The sequence below is a fragment of the Mugil cephalus genome, chromosome 3, assembly GCF_022458985.1.
Source record: "Mugil cephalus isolate CIBA_MC_2020 chromosome 3, CIBA_Mcephalus_1.1, whole genome shotgun sequence".
In the NCBI taxonomy this organism is placed as follows: Eukaryota; Metazoa; Chordata; class Actinopteri; order Mugiliformes; family Mugilidae; genus Mugil; species Mugil cephalus.
Window position 1 is genome coordinate 29,826,234 of NC_061772.1, and position 13,554 is coordinate 29,839,787.

A 13,554-nucleotide genomic window follows, 5' to 3' on the forward strand; every position below is an offset into this window, starting at 1 on the left:
CGTGCACAAAAAAACGTCTGAATTAGACAAAGTAATCATGACAGGAGGGAGGAAAGAAAAGACGAGCCAAGGACCTGAATTAATGGAATCACATTCAAGGCTAGTCACCGTCCTCTGAGAACCCAGTCACCTCTGGAGAACTTAAACACAGCCCACAGACCGCACCGAGCAGACGACTGAAGATAAAACAAATTCAGGCTTTTCAAGGTAAAACAGGCGACATGAATTAAGCTGGAAAGTCCCTCTGGCTCCAGATAAATGACGGATCATTTGAACACAAAGTTCTTTCCTGACCTTGGAAACTCTTAAAAGATATTTTGACTTTATTTTGTCATTTCAGTTGCATCTGACTTTATCACCAATGAAAGATGAACTCACACTCGGGGACAGACTATACTAAATATTATGTTAGAGCTCATGTTCACAGATTTGTGATGAATAAGTCACATCTTAATGGAACCATGTGACCACTAGTTACCATGGATGTTTGAAAGGAGTCGCTCTGTTCTCATGTACACTCCTGAAGATACAACATACGCGGAGTTACCTTGGTGTGACCACAACAGAACCACTTCAGTTATGAGACGTCGGTGGTTTCCTCACATGAACTGATGCTTCAGGTCCTTCCACAACATTTCTACTGGATTAAGGTCAGGACTTTGACTTCCTCTTTTGTGTTCTTGGGCTCATTATCTTCCTCCATGACCCAGTTCCTCTTCACATTCAGCTCATGGACTCATGTCCTGACATTTTCTTTCAGAGTTCACTGGTAGAATTCACAGTTCATTGGTCCATCAATGATGAACAGATGCAGCAGAACAGGCCCAAACCAGGACATTAACACTGGCCCTGTTTCCGGTATGATACTGAAGTCTAAGTCTGCACATATATGAAGACGTGATAAATATATCTTTTAGACATGACTTTACATTAGTCCTGAAGACGTTAGAGGAAGCAGAATAAACTATACTGTATACGACTGGTTTCACCATCCATCACTGTCAACTCTAAGCCGCGTTGATGGACGGATAAAAATGTAACTCCCGAGTCTCTGCTTCATTGTGTACTTCCGAGCACAAGCATGATGTGACTCTCGCATCGTAACAGAAATGTCAACACGCAATATCTTTATCTTATTACAGCCACGACGGCTCCATTCATCTCTATCAAAGCCGTGACACTGGGGAGCGTATTTCACTTTGTACTGAAGGTCTGCAGACAGCGGTGGAAATGCCACGGCGCATATGCACCTCCTCATTACCTCACGCTGCACATATATTTCACAGGAGATGAGTGTTCCACTATTTTAAAGGTGATTTCCCTGCGGGGGCTCACCAGAACACAAACATAGGAGGCGTGAGCAGCGGGGGGGCGTTTGGATCAATATGACAGTCTGGGGGCTCTTTTATGTCAGCTGTTACAAATGAAATAACATCCGGGGCGACATTGGCCACGTGTTATTGATCGTGTTGTCAGAGAAGCTGGAGAATTGCTTCAACTACTAAAGCCTTAAAAAAGCTGCTTTATACGGCCACATTCAACCATGAACATGAAACAAAAGGTAGAGCATAGACGATGATTCTGAGATTGAGAATTAAATGAGTGATATTCTGAGCATGAACAATAAATACAACAATAAGCTCAACTTTCAGAGAATCAGCGGTTTCTCTCTACGTCATGTGAAAGTCGTCTTTGTGCTGCATGTGAGAGGAGTTTACTCACAGAGCTGCATACAGACTAAATAACAAGAGACAGTTTGAATAGTTTCAGCTACAGTGAAACAATTTGTCGATGTTTTACACATTGACAAATTTCTACATTTCACTTTTAAATGCGATTAAAAACATCAGTGGATTTTCTCCTGAATGTAGACAAATCAAACAAATCAAAAATGTAGGTTTATGCTTGTGCATTTATTCATCCATGAAAATTATTTGTACAGCCTTGTTTCCAGTATCTGCTGTGGGCGCCTTGTAACTAAATGTCTGTGGTAACAGTTGATCAGTTGGAGGAATCTGATCCCAACATCTCAGAACAGAACCAGTTCAGTTCTGAGATGTTGGTGGTTTCTTCTCATGAACTGATGCTACAACATTTCTTTTGGATTTCGGTCTTCATCTTCATCATCATTCTTTTGCAGATGCACTTGTGTTTTTGGTGTCCTGAAAAGCTACCGTTACTCAGTAATTTCTCTCTCTTTTTTTATAGGATTGGTGCATTCACAGCATTTCCTTTAACTGAGACGTTTCAGTTAATGTGTTTTCCTCGTTCGTGCAGAAACAGGAAATGTCATAGGAGTAGAGGAGTGCGCAGTGACATGCTGCAGGGTTTGTTCTCTCATCGCATGCAGTTAATTAACATAATTACTGAGAGGAACCTGTCAGACTTAAAAATAAATCTCCTTATTTGTGCGTGCATGCTCTAGAATCGTTGTCTGCCTCTTTGTTTCCATTTGGCTGGAATTCAAATTTGTCGTTGGACGTGTGCACCTGCACAAAGCGGCTGGTTACCTGTACGCACAGTGGATAAATCTCCAGGAGAAACCAAGGTTCCTCATTTACACATTATAATGCTGCCCTATTCCCGCAAACCCATGTAAGAAAAGCTATTTAAAGTGTATGTTTCAGCTACATGGGCCCAGTGAGAGCTATGGGAAAGACTTATCTCCACTAAAAAAAACACTGTGTGCTCATAATCTTCTGCGCAGTTGTTCTTTCCCTCATAATTACTCCTCTGACACCTACATCCGTCTCAGAAGACAGACATATATTTTGGTCTGAAAACCATAAAAGCACTTTATGCGTGACATTTTTCATTGTGCTTCTCAGTTATTACAATCATTACCAGGCTCCAAACTGGGCCCTACAGTAATAATGTGACATTTTCACATCAAGAAACATCCACTTTGCTACTCTCCGTCTCATTACTATATAATTCAGCACAGATAGGTCCATGAAAGCTCTAACATTTGCTGATAAACTGAAGACTTATACAGAGGCAGCATGTCTATTTATTGCAGTAGTAATGATGACAAGTAACTGGCACATAAATTGTGAGCATTGCCTTCAAATTGTGACAAAAATAAAACAGGAATAAGAGCACTTTTCCACTGATTACATTAAAGCAAATATAATTAAGTGGAGGGACGTGATCAGTGGAGCATTAACAACTAACGTCAGGATATTTAAATGTGTTTCTATGAACGCCTTCAAATGTTCTGACAGACATTCGTTGACCTGCAAAACAACAATGGCCGCCCTGTTTGACTGACAGGTGAACTCACAGCAGCTGCAAAAATACGACAAGAATGAAACATCAATGTGCAGGTGGTGAAAGCCACAACTGATGCAACAGCCCAGTTTCACCGGATCAATAATCTCCAGGACTCTGGAGCCTCTGCCTCTAAACTCCTTCAGACCTCGCATGTCTCTTCTCTGGACTTTGAGGATGAATGTCCGAATAACTCAGAAAATATTTAATGAAAGTAATTTGAACATGAACATATGTGTAGACAACTACAAATCCCATAAGGCTTTGCTGTTTCAAAATAAATTAAGCTGCCCTGGTGCTTTCTTTGTTTCTGATTTATTGAGATATTCTGAATAATAAACAGCTTCATCGATTGGGATGGAGTCGTCTCCATAGCAACACCCAAAGAGGCTCATGGGTACTGCAGCATTTAGAGGTTTTCACCAGTGGAAAGTTTAATTTCAAACAATCTATGGCTGTAAACAGTCCTCAGGAGCCTCACTTCTGTCTCTGTTGAATGATTTCTGTGTATAAATAGGTCAACTAAACATCTTTAAGAGGTTTGCCTTGACCTCATTTGACTTTCTTGTTTGGTTCTCTTGTAGTGTAATTGGATCCAACACACCAGCTGATAATTATGTTGCAGCACTGACCAATAGTTCCCTGAGCAGACTGAATGAATTAGCAGAGGCAGCTGGATGGCACCATTAAGGGCAAAATAAACACTGGATGAAATTAATGCTGAAATGGCTCAGAGAATAAACACTTAGAGAACTGTTGGTAATTTCTACGAGACGCTAACAGAGATCCGGTTCATTTTCTGTAACTGCTTGTTCTCTGGAGGGTCACAGGGGCTGGATCTCAGCTGTGATTGGGTGAGAGGCGGGTCCACACTGGACAAGGGTCCAGCCTATCACAGGGTTAACACAGAGACATAGACAAACACTCACACCTAGAGTCAATTTAGAATCAGCGATGAACCTAACGAGCATCCGTCCGAGTCGGCCAATGGACTCAAACCCAAAGCGCTAACCACCTCACCCTGCGTCACCCGAGATCCTGTGTTAGTTTTATGAAACTCGAGTTGTAGCAAAGACAGATGTCTTCATCTTTGGATTACGCCAAGAAGAAAAAACTTCCAGATCAACAAGGGACTCATATTTCTGAATCGAACCATAAATGCCTAAATAATAGGAGTGCAGTGATGCATCAACAAAATCAATGGCACGATTTGAAGAGTGTTGTTATTAACCGTGCTGGAAATGAGACCAGAAGGAGCTCATAGCTGATTTGTCAGAAGTGTGGGAAGTGATTTTTTTTTTTTTTTTGCCTTTTTTTCTGCCTTAACACGGCGGTGCAGATTTTATCTGCCAGCATCTCAACAGGCAGGTCCTGGTATTTTAATGCTTTCAGACAACAACAATTAGACTATTCCAGTGAGATTAATCTGATCGTTGCTTGGTGGCCAGTGCTTGGGAGCTTTTGTTTCCTCATCTATTGACGAGAACTCAACAAAGACTCTCTGGAGCAGGTGCTAATGGCTAGCATAGCATGGCAGCTCTGCTTTCCAGCAGTTTATGTCTGCACATACAGACGTCTAAGACTAAATGCTTGTTTGGTGTCAGCAGCCTTTAACAGATGAATGATACATGTGCATTTACAAGTATTTTATGTAAAAGGTTACAGGTTAAATTCTTGCGGTGGAAAAGAATGAATCTGTTTCTTTGTTACACGGATCAAATATGCAAAAATGGAAAGTCAAGCTTAATTTAGAGTTTCTGTTTCAGCTAATCTACATGTCTGTGAAGGCGGGAGGAAAGTGGAGCAGCCGCAGGAAACCCACGCAGACTTGTGAAGGTAGATGCTTCACACAGAAATAGACTTTAAAAGTTAAGCAGCCGAATCCAGTCAGAGACTCGTCTCTCTGAAGGCAGATTCGGTGGCAGGCTCTGCTCGGCTGACAGGCTCGTTGGGTTTACACATCCAGCTCGGCAGGATGTGACGTCCAGTGTCTGCTGATCGTTTTGTTCTTCGTGGATCCATTTCGGCTCCACGTGGTGGATCTGGTTGGGCCCATGAGGAGTTAAAATAAGTGACGTTATTTTGGAGCTACTTTACTTCTCTGTCCTCCAGCTTCCCGTAGAAATGACATATTTGCACTGTTTACTTTCACACACAACGATGCAGAGGGAAATATCAAGCTGGAAGTTTCCAGGAAAGCGACCCCCCCAAAAAAGGGCAGAAACTTTCTGCTGTGAAGTGACAAGTGTCTGGAGAGATGCAAGAAATGTGTCAAGAAAATCCCCAAAACACAGACTGTCAGTGTGTGGAAGTGTTTTCTGTCAGAGCAGGAGAGCTGACGACTCTTCCTCGAGTGTGTGGATGCAGAAATAACACCAACTAGGACCCAATAAATAAAGACAGAAAACATTGAACAGATCGGAGCTATTCCTGTCACAACGAACACAGAGGACCATGATCAGTGTTAACAGATCAGATCCGCAAGTATTTATCACTCAGAGATGAAATTAAAATGGTAAAATGTCTTATTGTCACATGTGAGATCTCCCACCATTCATTAGCAAATAAACGTGTTGACACTCGACCTAAATTTATTGCATTTGTATTTTTCTTACTTTTAAACTGAGCTGAAACATTTAGCAGATTAATAAGTGGGATCATGATTAAAGAATGTTGAGGATAGATCATCAGTGAATCAATTCCCAAGGAGAAATTGTAATAAATGTCAAATATTTGCTTCACAGCAGTAGAACCACTTCCTCAACATAGCTTTAGAGGGATTTATGTCTTGATGTAAATGCAAATATCCGATCACTTTATTTAGCGTCCGTGGAAACAGTTAAACTGTTAGATGCTCCAATCAGACTGATCGGGCAGAAGAACTATTGTCAAGGTTTTAATCCAGACATCAGAGCAAGAAAAGCATCGAGAGCAAAAATCCAAGCTGCTGTAGGAGAAATAAAACTCAGTACTCAGAGTAGATTGAGCAGAGTCAAAGCTTCACCAGTTTGTGAGTCAGTGAATGCTGGGAGATCTTTTCTTTGCTTGTTTAGTGTTTTTTTCTCAGAAGAATCTTTTCAATGGTTCGATGCTCGCGGCTCCTGTGCCTTCAGGCCACAGCCGGCCACCCACACAGCTGCTATGGTGAGAAGTAAAGTCAAGAGTCAACAGGCCGGTCCTCTGAACCACTTCAGTCCTCTGAACCACTTTAGGCAGTCGTGTCAAGATGGGTGCTACATGTCTGAGTAACATCCACATGAATGAATGCCAAAAAAAAAAAGTTTCCTAGTAGAACCTTGAAATGTCCCAAGATGGTCAAAGTTCAGGATGGACATTAAACTTCTTGTTTCTGTCAGAAAATGTACGTCTCTGATTAAATCAGGAGCTCAGGGACATAAAACAACGATGGACATCACCTCTCGTACCTGTCCATCCATCTTTCAGTAACAAGAGAAGCCCCTAAGCTGCTCCTAGACCAGTGGGTAGATACCATCTCTTCCCAGGGCCCTGGGCTGAACTCAGGGTTTCGTTCCAGTCTCTGGAGCCCAGTGAACCTCCAAGTGAAGCACCAAGGGGGGAGTCATGATCATGTTCCTGAACCACCTTGACTGACTCCTCTGCATTCAGAGGTTGCAACGCTTTTTAAGCAGGCAGCAGGGTGGCTCGCTGCCATCACGGACCTTTCCAGAAGAAACTGGCTCTGTGGCGTGAGGAAATCCAACTCCTATGAGGTGATATTTTATTCACAGTTGCAACATAAAGCATCTTTGATTGAGCCTCTATCGAACACCTTCTTTAACACTTCCTCAATTTATCTCCCACCAACAGAGTCACTATTAACAATCATTCCTGACCAGAGTTGTAATAAAATGTAATCTGAATCAAAGCTCAACTAAAAGACTATGATCTGTGAGGCAGCCATTTTAAAAAGCATTGAGAAATAAACTATTCTGCCATTAAGATATGAAGACTCTCGACCAGGTGACACCAGATGAAACACACTGGAGACTTCAGCGCTTTAAATGCTACTGAATCACGCATCTGTTACCGTCTGCATCGACTCCAACTTCCTCTACAACGTCTCAAATCCAGAGAGGAACAGACGACCACACAGAATGAAAAAGCACAATAGCTGTGGGACATATTACAATAAAATATTCTGAATAAACACACAGAAACTCACATAACAGAAGATATCAATGAGAGCGGAACATAGTGCGTCCAGATGTTCTCTTCTCTGACTGATGGCAACGATATAGACCTCCAGAATCTAAATCAGGGACTCTTCTGTTTCTGTGTTGCACTAATACTCAGAAAAAGCTCAGAACTGGTGAGTTACCTCCACATAACCATGTAAACAATGAATCAGTTCTTTCTGAGCAATGCAGAAAATATGGCTCCATCTTCTACTGAATGAATTCAGTGTGACAAGAACTTCTTCTTCTGTTGTATTTCCTGCAGATTTGAAACTCCACAGCAGCAATCATGTGACCATGAGCCAGACAACAAACCATTGTCTGGTCTGGTCTAGGTGGGGGCTACATGTCTAAGTAACATCCACATGAATGAATTCCAGGTCCAGACGTTTCCCAGCAGAACATTAAATTATCACAATATGGTTAATATTATTTACTTCTCCTGTCCGTGGTCATAATGTTGTGGCTGACTGGTGTATATCTGATCTGATCATTTTATTTCGTGCTGGTTTAAAGAATTCCTGTGACAGATCAGGTCGTGGACATATTGTCCATGTAAAAGAAGCCACAGAGAAGTGTTTTAAATGTAAACTGACCATGAAAGGAAACAAAGAGCAAAGAGAAGAACGTCATCCTGTATCTGAGGAGCTCATCTGCACCTGATTTCTTGAGTCGTCTGTATCTGCCCAACGGGGCCGAGTTGAATCAGAACCGAGCGTTTTGGCCTGTTCAGATATTTATTTTGCAGGAATTTCTTGTCCCTTCAAAGATCACACCTGAATGCACACCAGTCAATACATCTCCATTCTCCTGCCTTCATATCAACATAGAAGGTATCGATTTCTCCTCACATCAGCTCTATAATTGTCCACCTAGCTGTCAGCCATTTGATATGATCCACCTTTGTTCCGACCAATCATCTGAATCGGGGGCTCCCGCTGCTCTGTAACATTGATTAAACGCTGCTTCTGGTTTGCCGGCGAGGCTGAGAGGCGAGCGGCCGTCCGAGCTCCGAGGCCTCGGAGAAACAGAGAGAGACGGCCTCACTGTCGTGGGCTGTCGGCTGAGGCTAATGAGATCGTATATACAGCAACGGGCCTGAACATCGATTTCATAGCATGAATTACGCACGGCACGCTGCTCAGCTGTCCAGTTTGTGGTTCCAGATCAGTAAAGAAATATTGAATTTGAACAGATCAAGCTTTGGCTGGATGGCTGTGGTTTGTGAAATACATCTTCATGGTTACTTTAGTGGATATTTGCAGAAAGATCCGTGTGTAGTTTTAAAAAAAAGAAGAAAGAAGAGTCAAGCCCCCAAAATAAAAAAATGCCAAATGTCAAAAATGTTGAAATGTGGATCACGATTCTGATTTTGCTAATTAAACTTTCATCCCTTTAGTTTAGTCAGTTTTTAAGACAAAAGTCTTCTCTGGACCTTAAACAGACCCAACCTGGCGTAGTATGATTATGTTGTTGGAACAAAGATGCAGAGCAGGAGATCAAACCATTCTCTATTCATGTCAGACTCCAACTCACTCAATTTAAATTGACCCATCGTTTGCACTAAGAATGAAATGAACAGGATCTTTCTCTCTGGTTCTGCTACATGTGATAAGTATAAATCAAGCGATCGGACCTTCCCTCGTGTTTTTTGGGTCCATCCCAAACTTAAAAATGTCTGCGACAATCTCGTCTATTAGTAGAGCAGGATATATAAGAGACAGCTGACCCCTGACAGTCTCTTAGTGATATTAGGTTGCTCCAGCCAAATGCTGACTGTCCCTCCACTATTACAGCAATCACTTATGTTTGGCATAAGTGCAAAAAGAGTCATCACGAGGGAGTGGAAATCAGTCTCGTCACCTTGTTTTACATTAAAGTTGCTGCAGTGTCCTTTCCACTGGTCAAACTGAGGGAGAAACTTTCTGCAGCAAACCCCAACAAAACAGGAATAGTATATGTTATATTTGTGCATTTATTTATTAAAGAAAATGAGTGATTTGTTCACATCTGTGATGTGTAAAAGTCAGTGAAGTCTTTTTTCCAGTGTCTGTTGTGAGCTCCTTCTAACTAAATGTTTGTGGTAACATCTGATCAGTTGGAGGAGTTTGATCCCATTCCTCAGAACAGAACCACTTCAGTCCTGAGATGTTGGTGGTTTCCTACAACGTTTCTACTGGATGAAGGTCAGGACTTTGACTTGTTCCTAAACATTCATCTGGTTCTTCTGGAGAACCACTGGTGTTCTTGGGCTCCTTGTCTTCCTCCGTGACCCAGTTTCTCTTCACATTCAGCTCATGGAATCATGTCCTGACATTTTCTTTTAAGTTCACTGGTAGAATTCACAGTTCATTGGTCCATCAATGATGAGCAGATGCAGCAGAACAGGCCCAAACCAGGACATTAGCGCCCCCATGTTTCATGGAGGGATGAGGTTCTGATGCTGGAATGCAGTGTTGGTTCATCTCCAAACATGATGATGCCCAAACATTTAAACCAAACTATTCTTCTTTGGTTTGATTGATGTGTTCCATCAGGTGCTCTTTGTCCACATTAATAATTAATTTGTAATTCATTCTCCATGAAAACACCACAAGCAAAGTGCTTCTGTGGTGGTAATTAAAATGGTGGTGAAGATATGATGGAGCCAGAGAACCACTTCATGAAGACTTTTTAAAGATACTATAGCTCTCGTCCAATTTAAAGAGTTAAAGAAGTGTCATTTAAGTCGGATATCTCATTATAAAAAGCCTCAGCTTTCAGGAGAAAACCCTGCTAATTACTGATGCAGCTTTTCCTGTAAAAGTCACACACATGCACACACACAGAGGTGACACGAGAAGTGCTTACCTGTTTTCAAATCAGCATTTTGGGAGCAGGAAGCAGTCGTCCAATCAGCAGAGAGCATGAGGAGAGAGCAGAGAAAGACACCAACAGTTAGCACACGGTGCAGAAATCTACCAGACAACAGATGATGGAGACGCTCGGCTGTGACACCCAATCAGGTCCGGGCTGTTTCTGCTTTAACTACAATAAATTCAGTCTGTGTCTGCATTTGAATAAGTGTTGTTCTGCTCCACACAAACACACATTGTGCATCCAGTAAATGGGGGGATAACTGTGTCAAGGTTAGCCTCCCCTCCTCCATGATTTCACTCGTCCTCTTTCTGCTCCCCGATGGTGTGAATCCCACTGAATATGATTTCCCCTCTCCCCCTCCTCTGACAAAAGCAGCTCCCCTTTCTCCATTAATGAGGTAATTAATAAAACCAGCTCCTCCTTTTCTCCCCTCCGTTTCCTCCCGGAAAGAGAGAAAAGTGGGGGGAGGAAAGGGAGGCGAGCAAGGCCATGAAAGCAGGTCAAGCCTCGAGAGGGAGAGTGGGAGTGAGTAAAAGGTTTTGTGCAGCATTCGAGCTGCAATGAAGGAAGAAGTCAGCGATGAACACGAGCTGCAGCAGGTAAAGATCAATATGTTACAATAAACAACGTCCAGAGCCATTCAAACCTCCCCCACATCCCGACGAGACATCCTAAAATGTCTGCAACCAAAATATTCTGTTTACTGTCAGACTACGACAAAGAAAAGCACAGAACCTCCACCTTTAGACCGACTAATTTTTTGCTGATCGCTCCGACTGAATTCACACATCTGGATCAGTTTATTCTTTGACCTAAAACAGTTCCATCGTGTCCTCTGAGGTCACGCGTGGAATTAACCAGGCAGGGAGGAGGTAATGGGAGTTTTAATCACATTGCATTATGGGAAATGGAGTGTTTTTGGGTGTGAACCAAGAGTAGGGACTTAAACCACTTCTCTCCAGCACAAACTTCAATCCAAGTACTTGGATAAATCTTGAGGAGTTTCCAGGAGGAGCAGGGACATGAAGGTAGAAAAACATCCAGCTGTTGAACCAAGTGTTCGAAAAGATGAACCAAGCTGGAATCCATGTGGACAGGAATGTTAGAGATGTGGAGACGTCTCAGTTCATCTTCTAATACTCTATTAACTCAGGGTTGTCAATAAAGTTGGGAGTTTTATTCTTCTTCTGTTCAGTTTCCAGTAGATTTGATGATCCACACCAGTAGAACTTCTTTGTTAAAACGTAATCTCAAATGAGAGTGACCAGATATTACGGGACCTAGATGCAGCATCACATGTTGAGCTCCGTCGGCTCTGGACTCTGGAGCTGCTGCTTCCGCGCCGTTATCGGCCGACCACAAACCACCGGCTTTAATTTTTACTGCAGGGGCTGTAGTGGCTGAGGAAATCACAGAGTGCAGTGTGGGAGGCTTGAGCAGCCTGCTGTGGATGAGTTAGCTCCCTGCAGAGAGGGCTATTAGCAAGTATAGGTCAACCCAAACACACAGAAACACAGACACCGGTTTAGTGTTGGAAGCGTGAGCTGGAATTTAAGTATGGAATAAAACAAATCACCTCACTGACAGCTGCCTACATGTTATGACGCATCATTGCATATTTACCGCACATGGGGCGAAGGCGTACATTACCTGTCTCAATCTGATTACGAACTCCTTCCAATCTATCCAGTCTGATCTGACTGAGGTGGCTTCATGAGGCTGATTTATTCTGATTATTATTAGCAGACATCCAGAGCCTGTGGGAATGCAGCCATTATCAGCTAAAGCTAAAGAGCTCCAGTCAAACGTCAGAGCGTGAAACAAAGAGCAGCTTCTGTCTATTGTTCCTCTCTTCTAGTAGAAGATTATGAGCTTTGTGCCCTTTTTTTGTTGAAATAATTGAAGATATTGTTTTAATTTTCTGCTTTTCCACTTGAGTTATTTTGCAGATATTGTGCAGCGTCTTCCATGTCAGCTTCCTCCAGACTCCCCAGCTCCGACTTCTAGCTTTATTATCTATTAGTCCCCTCACTTCCTCCTGTGATTGTAATGTAACCTGTCATCAAAACCCACTCAGTCGCTTCCATAAAATGGTATGGTGTCCAGGAAGGCCGGGGTTAAGCTGCAGGTGAGCCTCTTGTGTGGGACGCCGTGCAGACACCTGCTGTCGGTGTGAAGCAGCCCACGTCCATTAGCAGAGAAACGAGTGATGACGCACGGATGCTGCTTTTAGAGCGGAGCGTCCCATTGACTGGTGAAAGAAGATATCAATTCTTTACTTAAAGAAGCCACAATGTCACAATGGTTTGGTTTGTTCTGCACAGAGAACCATCACCTGACTTGGAGGGTTTACGGTCCTGATTTTATTATTTTATCAGATTTTATCTTGATTTCCTGAAAGATTAGATTCTGATTCACAACGTCCTGATCTGATTTGGTTCAGTGCATCTGCAGATATATATCAGTTTATAGCTCTAGATATTTGTCAGATCTCCACAATTTTCTCCTTCTAGTTTCTCATCTTTCATGTGTCTTTGCTTTAGTCCAGCTCCTCTCTGTCATCAGACGTTTTAAATCCAATTATCTTTCGGGCCCGATGCTGCTCTCAGAGCCGGAGCTGCTGTCATGTTCTGGATGTCCTTCACGTGTCAACTAATCTCCGGATTTCTAACGAGAAGATGCATAATTAAATAAATCCATCAGAGGATTTTGTGAACGAACATCGTTTCTTTCACATAAAGAGCAAATCAAGATTGCCCTACTTAGCACCAAACAAAACCAACTAATCATCACAAATCTGACAGAACAGAATTTAAAACCGTCCTCAAACGGAAAAAGTCCTTCATTCTGAAGTAGGACTACAACGACCAGAACATGTACTGAAACTGTTGAAGTACAAGTTTCTGTTCAGAAAAAAAACCTATAACAGCAGCATTTTAAAACCTTTTCAGTGAAACTAGTTTTGCTCTTTCTTTTCTTTCCTGATTCTTGAGCTTGAAATGAAGAAACTTTACGAGCTGAGCTCAGTCTGTGTGAGGCGTCCTCTCTTTATTTCTCTCCTGTTATTCGTCTCCGGAGCCCTTCCATTTATCTGACAACCTTTTAGTCGGATACAGCCCCTGAGACCGCAAATTAACTGAAGGTTTCCTGATCGATTAAATCTGACTAATTGCTGACAACGCAGAAATATAAAAGTTCCCTTTGGTGACGCAGATCGGTTTGTGTGTTT

The 13,554-nt window shown here is 42.3% G+C and overlaps 1 protein-coding gene across 9 annotated transcripts in view; it reads right to left on the minus strand.

Moving 5' to 3' along the window:
- The window catches only part of LOC125005037 (serine/threonine-protein kinase BRSK2-like), a 116,804-nt gene that overhangs the window by 58,935 nt on the left and 44,315 nt on the right, over window positions 1–13,554 (minus strand). The window lies entirely within an intron of this gene.